At 46.2% G+C, this 18,635-nt stretch overlaps 1 long non-coding RNA gene across 1 annotated transcript; it reads right to left on the bottom strand.

The window, feature by feature from the left end:
* Positions 1-3,395: 3,395 nt before the first annotated feature.
* LOC134911188 (uncharacterized) lies at positions 3,396-11,757 on the bottom strand. Its single transcript, XR_010176392.1, has 5 exons — positions 11,720-11,757; positions 11,368-11,382; positions 8,824-8,892; positions 3,785-3,820; positions 3,396-3,447 (listed from the first exon to the last, which is right to left on the bottom strand). It is a non-coding gene; the product is annotated as an uncharacterized LOC134911188 (long non-coding RNA).
* Positions 11,758-18,635: the final 6,878 nt, after the last annotated feature.

Below are 18,635 nucleotides of genomic sequence, written 5' to 3'. Positions count from 1 at the left end.
CCTAACCACCCCCCACCCCAAAGTGGCGCCTAAACTACTACTCCCCCCACCCCACCCCCCGGTCATAACCCTAAGCAGCTCACTATACTTACGATCAGGCTGTCGGGATTCCGGTGTTGGCTCCCTGACCCTGTCGGGATTCTGACATTGACATTTTGATGGATATTGGGATTCCGACAACAGGATTCCATCTGCCAGGATCCCAACAGCCAGCACCTTAACCGCATCCCATTTGGAGTTATAGATTTTGGAGCTAGTATAGAGTGCCTGCTGATGATGGTGACAAGTAGCCATCCAGGCACATACTGTATGCTGCAGGGGCTGATACAGATGCATCTTGTTATTCTGTATATGGGGAATATATGCAATCTTTGGAGCAACATACTTACTGTACTTCCAGTTCTGCAGCAAGCCCAGCATCTGTCCCTGCTATTCCTCCCCACTTACACCAATGCTTCCTGTGACAATGGAACAATGGACTTGTAGCGTAAGCAACTGGTGCGATGAACTTACTGATAATATGTCAGAGAGAAAAGTTACAGACTTGTATTATCTGTACATGGCCAGTACTGTGAGGCAGGGACGTGCAGTCAAGGCTGTCATGCTCCCTATCATTCTCTCTATAACAATGATTGGAATAACACAAAGAAGATATTTATTACTTACAGTATAAGCATCTTCTTTGTACTAATACAATCATCTTTATAGATAAAACTGGCCAGAGATGCAGGACTCATGGAACTGCAGTGAGAGATAGAGATGAGGCAGCAGCAGCTCAGCCTCATCTCTCACACTGTCAGACACTGCCTGTACAGCGAGGCGGGGCTACACACAGCCAATCAGACCACAAAGAACAGAGAAATGAGAGGCATGTCTCACAGTGGGGGCGTGCTTGAGCTCTGATTGATAGCTCATATGTCATGTGTCCAGGAAATGCATGAAGATCGGAGCTGAGCAGTGTGGCAGGGTAGGAGGGAAATGAGGACCTGAAGTGCAAGTAGCAGTCACCTGTGAACAGTGATTGGGGTGAGTAGCAGCCAGTGTGGAGACAGGACTCTGCGTGTGTGTGTGTGTGTGTGTGTGTGTGTGTGTGTGTGTGTGTGTGTGTGTGTGGCATCTGTAGTGAGTGTGGGGACAGGTGTGTGAGTGTGTGCCATCTGTAGTGAGTGAGGGGACAGGTGTGTGTGTGTGTGTGTGTGTGTGTGTGTGTGTGTGTGGCACCTGTAGTGAGTGTGGGGACAGGACTCTGTGTGTATGTGTATCATCTGTAGTGAGTGCCAGGACAGGTGTGTGTGGCATCTGTAGTGAGTGCAGGGACAGGTGTGTGTGTGTGTGTGTGTGTGTGTGTGTGTGTGTGTGGCATCTGTAGTGAGTGTGGGGACAGGTGTGTGAGTGTGTGCCATCTGTAGTGAGTGAGGGGACAGGTGTGTGTGTGTGTGTGTGTGTGTGTGTGTGTGTGTGTGTGTGTGTGTGTGGCACCTGTAGTGAGTGTGGGGACAGGACTCTGTGTGTATGTGTATCATCTGTAGTGTAATATGAATATTATGCTGTAAATATAAGAAATGTATATATCTGATGTGTGTATATATATATATATATATATATATATTCATTTATGCGTGTGTAAATGTGTATATAGATGAACTTTTACAAAAAAAAAAAGAAGAAGAAGGTTGAATATTTGTGATATATATATATATATTTATTTAAATTATATAGTGTATGAGTTTAACATTATAGCCTGTCATATAATGATACTTGACCTAGTAGTTACTGTGTGTTTTGTGGGATAGTGAGGGACATTGTGGGCCAGCAATAGCCTGCAGGGCAGCAAAGAGTGGCAGATGGAGTCCTTATATGGTCCGCGCGCTGCGGGAGTAATACCCTGCAGGGCGGGAAAAGCAGGCCCACGAGCGGGGATACAAGGTGGATCGCGAGCTGGGGGAGAAATAGATATTGATTGGCGGCGGCTAGGGGACAGCGCGCGGCTCCGGCGGGAAGGAGGCCGCACGAGCCAGAGGTCTGGGGGGAATAAATAGAGCTCCCCGCCGGCGGTGAGGCAGACTGCGGTTCCCCTTGCGAGAGTACACACCTGGATCTCCTGTGCAGGCTGACAGAGCTGTAGATTGTCACAGCTGCCAGCGGAGTCCAGGTGATGTGACCGGAGCAGGGCAGATGGAGAGGCGCTGATGGGCGGCAGCGTGAGTGCTATCTAAAAGTACTCACTGTATTGCCGGAGTTGCTGAGGATGCCGGCGGGTTTCCGTGTGCTGTGAGGCCGGGGCTGACTAGCGGAGAGGGTCGGGCGCTGGTGCCAGCGGAGGAGTGCGGAGGATCGCTGCAGCGACGCCGGCGGGACCCGGGAGGCGGCAAGTGTATCAGTGTCCCTGCGACTGATGAAGGAAGAGGAGGGCTGGCACTGACGGACATGACGGCTCATAGCAACCAGTGAAGCTACTCTGGTTGCTGGGGAGTGAGCAGCGTCAGTGTCTGTGTAATGAATAGAGTGAGCTCCGCCCACCGTATGCTGTTCCATTGAAAAGGAGGAGGAGTCGGGGGAGCGCTCAGCACGGCCAAAGCACAACTGAAGCGTGAGTGACCCACAAATCCTTTTGCACCTACTTTACACTTAAGCCAAAGCATATCCTTCACAGTTAAACTTAGCACAGGAATGCCAGCCATAGACAGTCTTAGCACCACCTTAAGCGGATAAAATTTATATGCATAATGTGCCTGGAATGAACTATATTTTGCATTACTAACAGTGAGAGACATTTTATTACTAAAGGTGTGGAAAGAAATTAAGTAACCTCCTGCAGTTGTTAATATTACCTCAAAGGGCAGAGAGGTCAGCATGACCCAAAGAAATAACATCATATACTATAGCTTGGGAACATCAAGTGTATAACCGACACTTTTCCTAGCATATTGTTTGGGACCAAGCATTAACTTATAGCATTCTAATCTAATGGTGCCATATATATATATATATTATACTCTATATATATATATTCTGGAAGAAATCTGAAAGAACTGTCAGCTAATAAGGGGAGGAGAGAAGGTGATTTGTTACTGCAACAGCATGAAGCAAAAGTGTAGGTGCATTTAACCGACTGGTTACAACATATACTAACAGCAATATAAATTTAGTTATCACTATAGAGGAATCAACTAAATTAGCCTGCACTAAGGACTATGGCATTTCCAGATATCAACAATAAGGCTATACAGAATGTAGTGTATTAAAGGAACACAACATCTAAGTAAAAGAAATTCCAATACTTTTATTGTGCAAAGAAAGGAAAAGCTGATGTAAGTTACATCTGAGGAAAGGATACTTTTCACCTAACTGATAAAAGAGAAACATAAGTGGCAATATATTACAACTTATTGGACAGCAAGTGTTACAGTAGCCTTCTGTATAGATACATACCTTTTCTCCCACAGACTGAAAAATAACAGAAAGGAAAGAGGAATATTATTACTAAAGTGTGATGTTAAGTATTTAGAATCATTTATTGTTTCTTCTATGAGTTTTATCAGGTTGATAGTGCACTATCTTATAAAGAGTACCCGGGTCACTCAAACACCTAACGGTGTTGTTTAACAAAGGAGATTTTTTGTATTGCATGCAAATAACCTGTATAGGTTAAAGAAAAGGGAGGGTATTAGTGAGACAGGATTGGAAAAGTGATGTATTTTACTATGTTGGTGAAATGTGTTTTGTTTTTTAAATTTCTTCTAAACCTTTATGAGAAAGAATAAATACTTTTACTTATACTTACCATATGTAATGTACTTGAAATTTCCATCCGGAGATCCTGGAAAACAAACAGAAGAACAGGTATAATACTGTATAGAATGTGCACGCATATACATTTATAGACATATTGATTTGCAAATTCATTACTAAAAGCGGAAAGGGCTTACCCGGGCAAGCCTAAAATAATTAGCTTGGGTGGAGGCACTGATATTAGGTAACCATCCCTTAATAGAATACATAGACAGCTCTAGTTCAGGGTATTGAGGGTAGGGTTACATTTGGAGGCACTGCTGAGATATGAGTTCAGTAAGAATGGAGAATTTAACAGAAGAGGATATATACACTTGGTGTATGCAAAAAGAGAAAAATCCTAAAAAATGTATAGCAATAGGAGGAAATTTCTCTGAATTTTCAGATGAAGAAGTCATTAGAACAATTATAGACAAATTATATGGGGTTAAGAGACCTAAGATTGTGGATAAATGGAGAGAAGAAATAGCTATATTAATAGAAGCTGAAAAGGAGTTAGATCCATGTATGATCCCAATGATGATAATGGCAAATGAGGAAGTTGGGAGGCGGTGGTATATTATCTGGCCTAAGAGAAAAGATGAGGAAGCCAGTAATGCACACATATCCACTTCTGTGGACACCCCTGAAAGGGAAAATGCAAATAGTAATACACAAGGGAATGGTGCAAATGTAGATGGGTCACAGTTTGAGACAATGGTAGATAGAGTGGTTACCCAGTTAGAACGCTGGCACTATGAAGGGAGCTATAGAAGATTACGAATATTTTCGGGGATAGTACCTGTACCACTAGGTGAAGAAGTGTACGAGTCCTGGAAAGAAGCTGCTGTTCAGCAAGCTGAGGAATGGCAATGCCCTGATCAAATAAAAAGGCAAAGAGTGGTTGAAAGCTTAAGGGGGCCTGCCATGGGAATAATACAGGCAGCTAGACGAAGTAATCCGCAAGCTACTCTTGAGACATATTTTGAGGCGTTAGATTATGCCTATGGTACCTTAGAAGATGTAGGGGATTTAACATCTAGGTTGCATCATACGTTCCAGGAACCTGGAGAAAAGTTAAGTGCTTACTTAATAAGATTGGACAAACTTTTATACAAGATAGTAGAAAAGGGTGGAATTACCCGGGATGAAGTAGATAGAAGTAGAATGAAGCAGTTATTGAGGGGAGCAATGACCACTGATTCTGTGGCCCAGAAAATTAGATGTTCGGGAACAAGGGAACCTACTCCTACTTTTAACGAATTGTTAAAAGAAGTAAAGCAGGAAGAAGTATTAATCGAAATGAGAGAAAAAACAATAAAAAAGGTTAAGGTCGTTCAACCCTCTATAGAAGTAAATCCTTTTGAAGATAAGGTAGTTAAAATGATAGAAGAGCAAAATAAGAAAATAGAGCAATTTATAGCCTCTCAAAGTAGTAGAAACTCAGGAAACTCTTCTCAGAAGAGTAATAACAATTCATCTGATCGAGGCATGGGAAGAGGAAACTCTTACAATAATAGAGGAAGAGGATGTTTTAGATGTGGTAGAATGGGACACAGAGCGTTTGAATGTAATGCAAATAATGATGGATCATCTTCAAGAACTTCGGTAACAAATTATAACGCACATAGAGGAAATTCTACGGGGCAGGGAAACGAACAGGGGAGGGCTGTGAACCCCTCACAGTCCCCCTAGAAGTCAGCAACTGTGCAATGGGGAATTCATGGTGGAACGGGACGGTGCCAGAGGGTCTATTGGGGCCTGCCCCCATAGTTTCTGCATCTATTAATGGAGTTAACTGTAAAGTACTTTTAGACAGTGGGTCCCAAGTATCTATAATTTTTGAAACATGGTATAATGATCATATATCAAATGTACCCATACAACCACTTAGTGGGCTGGTCATCTGGGGATTAAGTGTTGAAAAGTACCCCTATTTGGGTTATGTACAAGTAACCCTTGAATTTGATGGGAAAACACCTGAAGAGCCTTTAGAAGTACCCTTTATTGCTCTCATATGTCCTAAAATTCAGGGAGAAAGAAATGGGCCCCCTGTGATTGTGGGGACTAACACTCAGTTATACCATGTACTATCAAATTGGTGCCGGGATGAAGATAGACGAGTTATGGGTGTAGGACATACCTTGCTGGTACAACCAGGAACCAATCTCAGTGAAAGTGGGAATGAATTTGATGTTTGTTTTCAGGAAAGTGACATGGTAAAAGAAGACAAGGTTTCTCTAATTAAGGAATTAGAATATAGAAAACAAGCGTTCTCAACAGGAGAATGGGACTTAGGAGAAGCAAAAGGAGTAGAGCATGGCATAAAGTTAAATGATATAAGTCCTTTTAGAGAACGTTCTCGTAGGATAGCACCTGCGGATTTTGAGGACGTTCGGTTACACCTGAAGGGATTACTGGAGAACCAAATCATTATTGAGTCCCGCAGCCCATATGCCTCTCCAATTGTGATAGCAAAAAAAAAAAATGGAAAAATCCGTATGTGTGTAGATTATAGGACACTAAATTCTCGAACTGTACCAGACCAGTACACAGTTCCTAAGATTGACGAGGCATTAGATTGTTTACAAGGGAGCAGGTGGTTTTCAGTACTTGATCTAAGAAATGGGTTTTATCAGATTCCTATGTGCCCAGAAGACAGAGAAAAAACAGCCTTTATCTGCCCATTGGGATTCTTCGAATTCTTAAAAATGCCGCAAGGTATAAAGGGAGCTCCTGCTACTTTTCAAAGGACTATGGAGAAAGTTATAGGGGACATGAATTACAGAGAAGTTATTGTGTATCTAGATGATATTATTGTTTTCGGAAATTCCCTAGCCGAACATTACTCCCGTCTATTAAAAGTGTTGGATAGATTAATAGAGGGAGGATTGAAGCTATCCATCGATAAATGCCAGCTATGTAGGTCCTCTGTGAAATATTTGGGACACATTGTAAGTAGGGAAGGAGTGTCAACTGACCCTGCCAAAGTTGATGCAGTGAGGAATTGGCCCCGTCCGACTAAATTGAAAGAACTTAGATCTTTTTTAGGGTTCTGTGGTTATTACCGCCGTTTTGTCCCGAACTATTCTAAAATTTCAAAGCCTCTTACTGATTTGACTAAAGGGTATCCCCCAAATAATAAAAAGAAAACTACTAAAACAATATCCAACCAATGGTTCAAACCAAGTGAACCATTTGGAAACAGATGGGATCCTAAATGTGAAATGGCTTTTCAAGCTCTAAAAGAAAAACTGACGGGTGCTCCAGTCCTGGCATATGCTGATCCAACCCTTCCATATGTTCTCCACACAGATGCTTCACTAGAAGGAATAGGAGGGGTATTATATCAGAAGCACCAAGGTGAACTGAAACCTGTGTCTTTTACTAGCCGGGGCTTATCCATTAGTGAAAAGAACTATCCTACCCATAAGTTGGAATTTTTGGCTTTAAAGTGGTGTGTGGTAGAAAAATTCCATGACTATTTGTATGGTGTACCTTTTGAGGTACACACCGACAATAACCCCTTAACTTATATACAAACAACAGCAAAACTCGATGCTACTGGACACAGGTGGCTTGCAGCATTGGCCTTGTATAACTTCTCTCTAAAATATAGACCTGGAATAAATAATATTGATGCTGACTCGTTGTCTAGGATCCCCAACCAGGGTAGTAGTGACGTTGAAGAAGAATGGATTGAAGTGCCTATGGGAGATGTAAAAGGGATATGTCATCAAATACAAATTGGGGAAATGATGCCAGGAGAAATGTTGAGTCCTCTAGGAGCCACTTCTGAAGCTATCCCATTATCATATTGTTGGCTGAGTAATTTAGAGTTAGAAGGGTTGCCTAGACTCCGGAGAGGCCAGATACAGGATGATCAAAATCAAGATCCAGACATAAAAGATGTAATAAACAAAATGAAACAGAGTTGGAGTTCTAGGCCCCCACTAGTTACCAAAGAAGCTAAGTTATTGGAGCGACAGAGGAACAAGTTATTCCTAACAGATGGGTTATTATATCGTGTAACTATGAAATCTGAAGGAGGTGAAAGGAAACAGTTAGTACTGCCTAAAAAGCATAGGAGTACAGTAATGAAAGCTTTGCACAATGACCATGGCCATTTAGGGTATGACAAAACCTTTAAGCTAATATCAGATAGGTTTTATTGGCCTGGAATGAGGGAAGAAGTAGAGGCCTATTGTAGGAACTGTGGAAATTGTATAGTTCGGAAAACTGTAATTAAACAAATTGCCCCTTTGGTAAATTTTAAAAGTAGTGGGCCTATGGATTTGATATGCATGGATTTTTTGACACTAGAAGTAGAACCAGGAAAGAAATGTCACATATTGGTGATAACTGATCATTTCACCAGATACGCCCAGGCGTATGTTACACCAAATCAAAAGGCATCAACAGTGGCAAACACATTATGGACCAAATTTTTTATCCACTATGGTTTTCCAAACAGACTTCACTCTGACCAAGGCAGAGAATTTGAAAGTAAACTAATAAAGGAGCTTTGTGTAACCTGTGGAATAACTAAATCTAGGACAACTCCCTATCATCCTCAAGGTGACCCTCAACCTGAGAGGTTCAACAGAACCTTATTGGATATGTTGGGAACATTAAATCCCCTTGATAAAAGGTACTGGAAAAGACATACTGACCGTTTAGTACATGCATATAATTGTACGCAGAATGAAGCCACAGGGTATTCCCCCTACTATTTAATGTTTGGTCGTGAAGCCAGGCTTCCCATAGATGTATGTATGGGGATATCCACTAGTGACAAACCTGCTATCTCCCACTTAAAATACGTAAAGAAATTGCGGGAGGAATTACAGGAGGCTTATGATATTGCTGAATGTGCAGCAAGGAAATTGGGATTAAAAAATAAGACCAGATATGACAGGAGAATACGTGACCATGAGTTAGTTCCAGGGGATCGAGTTTTACTGAGATACCTAGGGACACCTAGAAAGTTTAAAATTTCAAATAGGTGGAGGGAAGATCCTTTTGTGATAGTTGAGAAATTTTCAAACTTACCTGTATATAAGATCAAGCCTGAGTCAGGAGAAAACAGGATACTGACATATCATAGGCAACATCTATTACCTATAGGGAAAGAAGTTCGGTTAGAAGGGCTTGAAGTAAACGATACTACCAGCACAACTACTGAAAGAACAAAAAGTAGAGATGCAAAACATAATGAATTGAGTATGATAAATGACCTAGATGATGAAACAGAGATACAAGGGTATTATTATAAGGATGAATGTTTGGGTGTTGGCAAATTTACTGATGACCATGTTACTGAGGGTCCCCTAGAACATGTGGAAGGTAATATCCAAAAGTCTAATGATAACTATCCCTGGGAAGGAAATCTGGACTATTGTAATATTGAAAGTCCAAGGGTATCAGATGACTCTGATAGGTTTTCATATCCTTATAGTGAAATAGAGGAGGAGCAGGTATGGGATAGATCAAGAAGGGTATGCCGGCCCCCATCCATGCTTACCTATGATGAATTAGGAAAACCTAGCATTATACCCAGAATAATACATCCCAATATGGTAGATGTGTGGCCTTACTATGGGTACTTACCCATACAAACCTGGAGTTAGTCAAATTAGAAATGGTGATCCAATTGCTTTAAATGATTTAAAATGGATCACCAGGGGGAGAGTGTAATATGAATATTATGCTGTAAATATAAGAAATGTATATATCTGATGTGTGTATATATATATATATATATATATATATTCATTTATGCGTGTGTAAATGTGTATATAGATGAACTTTTACAAAAAAAAAAAAGAAGAAGAAGGTTGAATATTTGTGATATATATATATATTTATTTAAATTATATAGTGTATGAGTTTAACATTATAGCCTGTCATATAATGATACTTGACCTAGTAGTTACTGTGTGTTTTGTGGGATAGTGAGGGACATTGTGGGCCAGCAATAGCCTGCAGGGCAGCAAAGAGTGGCAGATGGAGTCCTTATATGGTCCGCGCGCTGCGGGAGTAATACCCTGCAGGGCGGGAAAAGCAGGCCCACGAGCGGGGATACAAGGTGGATCGCGAGCTGGGGGAGAAATAGATATTGATTGGCGGCGGCTAGGGGACAGCGCGCGGCTCCGGCGGGAAGGAGGCCGCACGAGCCAGAGGTCTGGGGGGAATAAATAGAGCTCCCCGCCGGCGGTGAGGCAGACTGCGGTTCCCCTTGCGAGAGTACACACCTGGATCTCCTGTGCAGGCTGACAGAGCTGTAGATTGTCACAGCTGCCAGCGGAGTCCAGGTGATGTGACCGGAGCAGGGCAGATGGAGAGGCGCTGATGGGCGGCAGCGTGAGTGCTATCTAAAAGTACTCACTGTATTGCCGGAGTTGCTGAGGACGCCGGCGGGTTTCCGTGTGCTGTGAGGCCGGGGCTGACTAGCGGAGAGGGTCGGGCGCTGGTGCCAGCGGAGGAGTGCGGAGGATCGCTGCAGCGACGCCGGCGGGACCCGGGAGGCGGCAAGTGTATCAGTGTCCCTGCGGCTGATGAAGGAAGAGGAGGGCTGGCACTGACGGACATGACGGCTCATAGCAACCAGTGAAGCTACTCTGGTTGCTGGGGAGTGAGCAGCGTCAGTGTCTGTGTAATGAATAGAGTGAGCTCCGCCCACCGTATGCTGTTCCATTGAAAAGGAGGAGGAGTCGGGGGAGCGCTCAGCACGGCCAAAGCACAACTGAAGCGTGAGTGACCCACAAATCCTTTTGCACCTACTTTACACTTAAGCCAAAGCATATCCTTCACAGTTAAACTTAGCACAGGAATGCCAGCCATAGACAGTCTTAGCACCACCTTAAGCGGATAAAATTTATATGCATAATGTGCCTGGAATGAACTATATTTTGCATTACTAACAGTGAGAGACATTTTATTACTAAAGGTGTGGAAAGAAATTAAGTAACCTCCTGCAGTTGTTAATATTACCTCAAAGGGCAGAGAGGTCAGCATGACCCAAAGAAATAACATCATATACTATAGCTTGGGAACATCAAGTGTATAACCGACACTTTTCCTAGCATATTGTTTGGGACCAAGCATTAACTTATAGCATTCTAATCTAATGGTGCCATATATATATATATATATTATACTCTATATATATATATTCTGGAAGAAATCTGAAAGAACTGTCAGCTAATAAGGGGAGGAGAGAAGGTGATTTGTTACTGCAACAGCATGAAGCAAAAGTGTAGGTGCATTTAACCGACTGGTTACAACATATACTAACAGCAATATAAATTTAGTTATCACTATAGAGGAATCAACTAAATTAGCCTGCACTAAGGACTATGGCATTTCCAGATATCAACAATAAGGCTATACAGAATGTAGTGTATTAAAGGAACACAACATCTAAGTAAAAGAAATTCCAATACTTTTATTGTGCAAAGAAAGGAAAAGCTGATGTAAGTTACATCTGAGGAAAGGATACTTTTCACCTAACTGATAAAAGAGAAACATAAGTGGCAATATATTACAACTTATTGGACAGCAAGTGTTACAGTAGCCTTCTGTATAGATACATACCTTTTCTCCCACAGACTGAAAAATAACAGAAAGGAAAGAGGAATATTATTACTAAAGTGTGATGTTAAGTATTTAGAATCATTTATTGTTTCTTCTATGAGTTTTATCGGGTTGATAGTGCACTATCTTATAAAGAGTACCCGGGTCACTCAAACACCTAACGGTGTTGTTTAACAAAGGAGATTTTTTGTATTGCATGCAAATAACCTGTATAGGTTAAAGAAAAGGGAGGGTATTAGTGAGACAGGATTGGAAAAGTGATGTATTTTACTATGTTGGTGAAATGTGTTTTGTTTTTTAAATTTCTTCTAAACCTTTATGAGAAAGAATAAATACTTTTACTTATACTTACCATATGTAATGTACTTGAAATTTCCATCCGGAGATCCTGGAAAACAAACAGAAGAACAGGTATAATACTGTATAGAATGTGCACGCATATACATTTATAGACATATTGATTTGCAAATTCATTACTAAAAGCGGAAAGGGCTTACCCGGGCAAGCCTAAAATAATTAGCTTGGGTGGAGGCACTGATATTAGGTAACCATCCCTTAATAGAATACATAGACAGCTCTAGTTCAGGGTATTGAGGGTAGGGTTACAGTAGTGAGTGCGGGGACAGGTGTGTGTGGCATCTGTAGTGAGTGTGGGGACAGGTGTGTGTGTGTGGCTTCTGTAGTGAGTGCGGGGACAGGACTCTGTGTGTGTGGCTTCTGTAGTGAGTGCGGGGACAGGTGTGTGTGTAATCTGTAGTGAGTGCCAGGACAGGTGTGTGTGGCATCTGTAGTGAGTGCGGGGACAGGACTCTGTGTGTGGCATCTGTAGTGAGTGTGGGGACAGGACTCTGTGTGGCTTCTGTAGTGAGTGCGGGGACAGGTGTGTGTGTAATCTGTAGTGAGTGCCAGGACAGGTGTGTGTGGCATCTGTAGTGAGTGCGGCGACAGGTGTGTGTGTGTGTGTGTGTGTGTGTGTGTGAGTGTGTGGCATCTGTAGTGAGTGTGGGGACAGGTGTGTGAGTGTGTGCCATCTGTAGTGAGTGAGGGGACAGGTGTGTGTGTGTGTGTGTGTGTGTGTGTGTGTGTGTGTGTGTGTGTGGCACCTGTAGTGAGTGTGGGGACAGGACTCTGTGTGTATGTGTATCATCTGTAGTGAGTGCGGGGACAGGTGTGTGTGGCATCTGTAGTGAGTGTGGGGACAGGTGTGTGTGTGTGGCTTCTGTAGTGAGTGCGGGGACAGGTGTGTGTGGCTTCTGTAGTGAGTGCGGGGACAGGTGTGTGTGTAATCTGTAGTGAGTGCCAGGACAGGTGTGTGTGGCATCTGTAGTGAGTGCGGGGACAGGTGTGTGTGTGTAATCTGTAGTGAGTGCCAGGACAGGTGTGTGTGCCATCTGTAGTGAGTGAGGGGACAGGTGTGTGTGTGTGTGTGTGTGTGTGTGTGTGTGTGTGTGTGTGTGTGTGTGTGTGTGGCAGCTGTAGTGAGTGTGGGGACAGGACTCTGTGTGTATGTGTATCATCTGTAGTGAGTGCGGGGACAGGTGTGTGTGGCATCTGTAGTGAGTGTGGGGACAGGTGTGTGTGTGTGGCTTCTGTAGTGAGTGCGGGGACAGGACTCTGTGTGTGTGGCTTCTGTAGTGAGTGCGGGGACAGGTGTGTGTGGCATCTGTAGTGAGTGCGGCGACAGGTGTGTGTGGCATCTGTAGTGAGTGTGGGGACAGGTGTGTGTGGCTTCTGTAGTGAGTGCGGGGACAGGTGTGTGTGTAATCTGTAGTGAGTGCCAGGACAGGTGTGTGTGGCATCTGTAGTGAGTGCGGCGACAGGTGTGTGTGGCATCTGTAGTGAGTGTGGGGACAGGTGTGTGTGGCTTCTGTAGTGAGTGCGGGGACAGGTGTGTGTGTAATCTGTAGTGAGTGCCAGGACAGGTGTGTGTGGCATCTGTAGTGAGTGCGGGGACAGGTGTGTGTGTGTAATCTGTAGTGAGTGCCAGGACAGGTGTGTGTGGCATCTGTAGTGAGTGCGGGGACAGGTGTGTGTGTGTGTAATCTGTAGTGAGTGCGGGGACAGGTGTGTGTGGCATCTGTAGTGAGTGCGGGGACAGGTGTGTGTGTGTGTAATCTGTAGTAAGTGCGGGGACAGGTGTGTGTGGCATCTGTAGTGAGTGCGGGGACAGGTGTGTGAGTGGGTGTAGTACGGCTGACCGGCGGTCTCCTGACCGCCGGTCAGCTTACCGACGCCGGGATCCCGGCAGCATACCGACGCCGGGATCCCGGCGGGGAGGGGCGAGTGCAGCAAGCCCCTTGCGGGCTCGGTGGCGACCTGCGGTCGCCACGGGTTCTATTCCCACTCTATGGGTGTCGTGGACACCCACGATTGGAAATAGTCCCTGTTGGTCGGCATGCCGACCATCGGGACAGTGACCCGTCGGGCTGGTGGAGGAGGTCATGTGACTGTCGGTCAGCTGACCGGCGGTCACATGAATACCACCCGTGTGAGTGTGTGCCATCTGTAGTAAGTGCGGGGACAGGTGTGTGTGTGTGGCATCTGTAGTGAGTGTGGGGACAGGTGTGTGAGTGTGTGGCATCTGTAGTGAGTGTGGGGACAGGACTCTGTGTGTGTGGCTTCTGTAGTGAGTGCGGGGACAGGTGTGTGTGTAATCTGTAGTGAGTGCCAGGACAGGTGTGTGTGGCATCTGTAGTGAGTGCGGCGACAGGTGTGTGTGGCATCTGTAGTGAGTGTGGGGACAGGTGTGTGTGGCATCTGTAATGAGTGCGGGACAGGTGTGTGTGTGTGGCTTCTGTAGTGAGTGCGGGGACAGGTGTGTGTGTAATCTGTAGTGAGTGCCAGGACAGGTGTGTGTGGCATCTGTAGTGAGTGCAGGGACAGGTGTGTGTGTGTGTGTGTAATCTGTAGTGAGTGCGGGGACAGGTGTGTGTGGCATCTGTAGTGAGTGCGGGGACAGGTGTGTGTGTGTAATCTGTAGTGAGTGCGGGGACAGGTGTGTGTGGCATCTGTAGTGAGTGCGGGGACAGGTGTGTGAGTGGGTGTAGTACGGCTGACCGGCGGTCTCCTGACCGCCGGTCAGCTTACCGACGCCGGGATCCCGGCAGCATACCGACGCCGGGATCCCGGCGGGGAGGGGCGAGTGCAGCAAGCCCCTTGCGGGCTCGGTGGCGACCTGCGGTCGCCACGGGTTCTATTCCCACTCTATGGGTGTCGTGGACACCCACGAGTGGAAATAGTCCCTGTTGGTCGGCATGCTGACCATCGGGACAGTGACCCGTCGGGCTGGTGGAGGAGGTCATGTGACTGTCGGTCAGCTGACCGGCGGTCACATGAATACCACCCGTGTAAGTGTGTGCCATCTGTAGTAAGTGCGGGGACAGGTGTGTGTGTGGCATCTGTAGTGAGTGTGGGGACAGGTGTGTGAGTGTGTGGCATCTGTAGTGAGTGTGGGGACAGGACTCTGTGTGTGTGGCTTCTGTAGTGAGTGCGGGGACAGGTGTGTGTGTAATCTGTAGTGAGTGCCAGGACAGGTGTGTGTGGCATCTGTAGTGAGTGCGGCGACAGGTGTGTGTGGCATCTGTAGTGAGTGTGGGGACAGGTGTGTGTGGCATCTGTAATGAGTGCGGGACAGGTGTGTGTGTGTGGCTTCTGTAGTGAGTGCGGGGACAGGTGTGTGTGTAATCTGTAGTGAGTGCCAGGACAGGTGTGTGTGGCATCTGTAGTGAGTGCAGGGACAGGTGTGTGTGTGTGTAATCTGTAGTGAGTGCGGGGACAGGTGTGTGTGGCATCTGTAGTGAGTGCGGGGACAGGTGTGTGTGTGTAATCTGTAGTGAGTGCGGGGACAGGTGTGTGTGGCATCTGTAGTGAGTGCGGGGACAGGTGTGTGAGTGGGTGTAGTACGGCTGACCGGCGGTCTCCTGACCGCCGGTCAGCTTACCGACGCCGGGATCCCGGCAGCATACCGACGCCGGGATCCCGGCGGGGAGGGGCGAGTGCAGCAAGCCCCTTGCGGGCTCGGTGGCGACCTGCAGTCGCCACGGGTTCTATTCCCACTCTATGGGTGTCGTGGACACCCACGAGTGGAAATAGTCCCTGTTGGTCGGCATGCTGACCATCGGGACAGTGACCCGTCGGGCTGGTGGAGGAGGTCATGTGACTGTCGGTCAGCTGACCGGCGGTCACATGAATACCACCCGTGTAAGTGTGTGCCATCTGTAGTAAGTGCGGGGACAGGTGTGTGTGTGGCATCTGTAGTGAGTGTGGGGACAGGTGTGTGAGTGTGTGGCATCTGTAGTGAGTGTGGGGACAGGACTCTGTGTGTGGCATCTGTAGTGAGTGTGGGGACAGGACTCTGTGTGTGTTGCTTCTGTAGTGAGTGCGGGGACAGGTGTGTGTGTAATCTGTAGTGAGTGCCAGGACAGGTGTGTGTGGCATCTGTAGTGAGTGCGGCGACAGGTGTGTGTGGCATCTGTAGTGAGTGTGGGGACAGGTGTGTGTGGCATCTGTAATGAGTGCGGGGACAGGTGTGTGTGTGTGGCTTCTGTAGTGAGTGCGGGGACAGGTGTGTGTGTAATCTGTAGTGAGTGCCAGGACAGGTGTGTGTGGCATCTGTAGTGAGTGCGGGGACAGGTGTGTGTGTGTGTGTAATCTGTAGTGAGTGCGGGGACAGGTGTGTGTGGCATCTGTAGTGAGTGCGGGGACAGGTGTGTGTGTGTAATCTGTAGTGAGTGCGGGGACAGGTGTGTGTGGCATCTGTAGTGAGTGCGGGGACAGGTGTGTGAGTGGGTGTAGTACGGCTGACCGGCGGTCTCCTGACCGCCGGTCAGCTTACCGACGCCGGGATCCCGGCGGGGAGGGGCGAGTGCAGCAAGCGGCGGTCACATGAATACCACCCGTGTAAGTGTGTGCCATCTGTAGTAAGTGCGGGGACAGGTGTGTGTGTGGCATCTGTAGTGAGTGTGGGGACAGGTGTGTGAGTGTGTGGCATCTGTAGTGAGTGTGGGGACAGGACTCTGTGTGTGGCATCTGTAGTGAGTGTGGGGACAGGACTCTGTGTGTGGCATCTGTAGTGAGTGCGGGGTCAGGACTCTGTGTGTGTGGCTACAGTAGTGACACGTAGTGTACAGATATGTTCCTGCTCTCCCTCCCCAGGTGCTGCTGACTGTATCACTGATGACTGTATTGCCCTGTGTAACCTGCAGCACCAGGCCAACGGTGTTCTGCAGGTGAGGGAGCAATGGGGGCACCTCACCCAGAAGTTAGTATCTACCAGTTTACTAACAACACTTGAGTGATGGTTGTGACCTGGCTATTACTGTATGTATGTTTTCCCGATGTTTGCATGGATGTAGGTGGTCATTCCGAGTTGTTCGCTCGTTGCCGATTTTCGCTATATTGTGATTAGTCGCTTACTGCGCATGTGCAAGGTTCGCAGAGTGCATGCGCTTAGTTATTTTACTCAAAAGTTAGGTATTTTACTCACGGCATAACGAGGATTTTTCTTCGTTCTGGTGATCGTACTGTGATTGACAGGAAGTGGGTGTTTCTGGGCGGAAACTGGGCGTTTTCTGGGCGTGTGCGAAAAAACGCTTGCGTTTCTGGGAAAAACGCGGGAGTGTCTGGAGAAACGGGGGAGTGTCTGGACGAACGCTGGGTGTGTTTGTGACGTCAAACCAGGAACGAAACTGACTGAACTGATCGCAGTGTAGGAGTAAGTCTGGAGCTACTCAGAAACTGCTAAGAAATTTCTAATCACAATTCTGCTAATCTTTCGTTCGCAATTCTGCTAAGCTAAGATACACTCCCAGAGGGCGGCGGCTTAGTGTGTGCAATGCTGCTAAAAGCAGCTAGTGAGCGAACAACTCGGAATGACCACCGTAGTGCAGAGACATAAGACATTGTGTAGGGGGTGAGACAGGCTCCAGGCACTGAGACCCACCACCATTTGTGCCTCCCCAGCCTCTGGCCCCACCGCACGTCACAGCTGTGAGGGTGTGGTGAGAGATGATAGTAAGAGACATTTATGTTTAAAAAAAAACAATAATGAAAGAGTTGCTAAGATTAGCAATAACAACAATTACAGAATAAAGCAAATCAATTTATTTAAAAAAAAAAAATGTGTTATGCAGAAGTTTCTCATCTTCTAACTTGAATTTGTATTAGTCAGGTTTTGCCTTTATTATTACAGGGATGCCCCAGTTGCTGGGAGCAGAGCCAGGTCAGCCACAAAGCAAGCTGAGTATGGTGCCTGAGGCAGCATCTAATATGAAGCAGCAGATGAAGTGCATTAAACCTTCCTCTACAGCTCTGTTGTCATCACAGCCTCTAGACAGAGCAGCCCGCAATGATGTAATGCAATGACATGTTTAGCTGGACCTTGTCTTTGCAGAGTCATCCCTTTTAGCTATCTATTCATTTTCTATGACTGCCAATGACATGTGGTAGAGGATTCGGTAAGATATATTGATTGACGGGTTGCCGGTGGTCATAATACCGACAGATGCCCAGTAAGTACTCTAACCCTCCCCTGCCTCCTACCCTAACCCTCCATTGTAGGTGCTAAACCCTAACCCTCCTCGGTGGTGCCTAAGCCTAACCCTAACCCTCCCTTGTAGGTGCCTAACCCTAGCCCTCGGTGCTGCCTATCTCTAACCCTCCATTCCTTACTGCCTAACCTAACCCACCCCGCTTGGTGCCAAACCCTAACCTCCCTTTGTAAGTGCCTTGCCCTAACCCCCCTCCCCTGTACCTAACCATTCCCTTCCCGTCCATGCACCCTAACCCCCCTCCGCTGTACCTAACCATCCTCTTCCCGTCCCTGCACCCTAACCCCCCTCCTAATGCCTAAACCTAACCTCAGTCCCCCCGTGGCAACGCTAAATAACGTTCGGGACCCCAGGCGTCTGTATTTTGACGCCGGGATCCTGTCTGGCGACATTGTTACTACATCCTGTGGTAGAACCTTCACAGTAGAAGTTGCTATAATCACACTGCAGATAGTCATCCTTGCACGGTATACTGTACAAGAACAATTTGCTCTCCCTGTTATATTTTCCAAATTATACTACTCCCTGGAAAGGGTGTGGTATGATATGTCGACAGTCATAAAGCAGACATAAGGATGCCGACATGGTCATAAAGTTGACATTGAACTTGTCGACATTCATAATGTCAACACGATAGAATGTTGACATAGTGTCCCTAGCTCCTGACTTACCTGCTGCAGCGACTTCAACTGCGTTTTCTGATCAAGTGATCTTTAATTT

Source organism: Pseudophryne corroboree, chromosome 4, assembly GCF_028390025.1.
Source record: "Pseudophryne corroboree isolate aPseCor3 chromosome 4, aPseCor3.hap2, whole genome shotgun sequence".
Classification (NCBI taxonomy): domain Eukaryota; kingdom Metazoa; phylum Chordata; class Amphibia; order Anura; family Myobatrachidae; genus Pseudophryne; species Pseudophryne corroboree.
Note: the sequence above shows the minus strand (reverse complement) of the source record. Positions and strands in the feature narration are given on the sequence as shown.